The sequence below is a fragment of the Gymnoscopelus microlampas genome (assembly GCF_963454915.1).
Source record: "Gymnoscopelus microlampas genome assembly, chromosome: 17".
Lineage (NCBI taxonomy): Eukaryota > Metazoa > Chordata > Actinopteri > Myctophiformes > Myctophidae > Gymnoscopelus > Gymnoscopelus microlampas.
Window position 1 is genome coordinate 36,975,893 of NC_139954.1, and position 1,986 is coordinate 36,977,878.

A 1,986-nucleotide genomic window follows, 5' to 3' on the forward strand; every position below is an offset into this window, starting at 1 on the left:
GCACACACTCCTTTACGCTGGAGTACTTGTCCTGGTCGGGTTGTCCTCTAGGGGGCAGAAGTGAGACCAGCTTTAGGGTGTCATGTAACTGTAGGCATGCTGTGTGATGATTACGAGACCGACAGACAGACATTGACAAGATTGACAGTCACACACACACACACACACACACACACACACACACACACACACACACACACACACACACACACACACACACACACACACACACACACACACACACACACACACACACACACACACACACACACACACACACACACACACACACGTAAGCAGCTGCCCCCAGACAGATGGGAGGTGTGGGGATCCATGCCTGTGTGGAGCACTGGAGGTGTGAGAAGCATGGAAGCAGGTTATTATCACATTGTCTGTGTCTACTATATCTGAAAGAAGACACCCTGCTGGGACGCATGTACGCAAACGTGCATGCACCACGCGCACACACAGCGTGCCCAATTTGTCAAGGATTTCTTTCTAGCTGGACCCAAATGCAAGGAATACAAAATCTTGATGTGCAAGATATACTGTAGTTTATTAACCCTTTAAGACTTGGAACGCATCTGTGTCATTTTTTTATTTGAGCTAAAAAAAGCATTATTTTACACTTTGGCTATTCGAAAATAGCAGATATACAAGCTCATAGCGCGGCACCGAGTGCCGAGCTATGAGCTTGTAGATCTGCTATTTTTGAAAAATCGAGAAAATGTGTGCAAATTAATATATTTATATTCTTTTAAAGCGAACATTTGTAACTCAAATCTTTGCTTCTGGGGGGTCCCTGGAACAAAATATTTTGAGATGGGAGTCTGCGGCAAAATACATATAATTTTGGGGGTCATTGACATGAAAAGGTTTGAGAACCACTTATATAGAAACATAAGTTTTTCAGAAAACGGTTAGGATTTAGGGGACATACTGTATAAGAATGGGCCTCAGGTTAAACTAGAACTTGCATATGAGCAAAACCAGCCCAACAAGCACTGACTATGACAGGTGTGCAGCCCGCAACCCAGCGACAAACAATTCAGCTTAAGCTCAAGCAAACAGACAGGTATAAATACACTGGGAACTAACAAGACACAGATGAACTCAATGACAATCAACACAGCGATTGGCTGGGTCAAACGGGACACAAATGAACAATAATCACAAAGTGGAGAGACAAGGACAGGTAACAACTACAATGAAAGACAGGAAACACAAAGTCCATTACTTACAAAATACTGTAAGTAGAAACACACTTCTAAGCAAGGAACAGAAATACAAATCCTGACGCAAACACAAACAGCAGAGAGAGAAACACACAGTACACGAACACAGCCAATGACTCTGTCTATAATGAATGACACAGTCAAATCTTCAGTGTTAATTTATCATTTTGTAACTCAGAGTTAGATTAACACTCTGGATTTTACAGTTTAGGCTGCCTTATTTTTCAGGCACAATATCCAAGCACTTGCGAGTCAGGTCTCTACTGTATAGCTGCACCTGCAGTGGGTGTGAAGTGCCCACAAGGGGATAACAGATGAAATGGGCTGGAACAGTTGGGGATTGGTTCCCTGATTTACACACTCTCCGGATAAAAAAAAGGGACACTTCGCTGGCCATACACAATTCCCCCTCTTTTCTGAAAGCCTTTGCATTTTCAGTAGGATTGATGGTTAGATGGTCAGATGGTTATTCTGTGTGTTAGAAGGCCGAAAGTGAGGAGGCTTCTCCTTATGCACTGAGCGCCCTGTTGTTAGCCCTAAAAGATAGATATCTACTACGGTGCAAGATCAAGCCAGCGTGTTTGCTACACCGACGACATGGAGGAGGCTCGTTTATCAGATTTGACACTAAATGCTTAAAAAAAGATATACTACATATAAATGCAATTTGTCAACTCACAAAGTGAGCATCGGTGCAATTATAAAACAAGATCAGATGCATGGGAAAAGAGGTGCGACCACAGTCTCAATC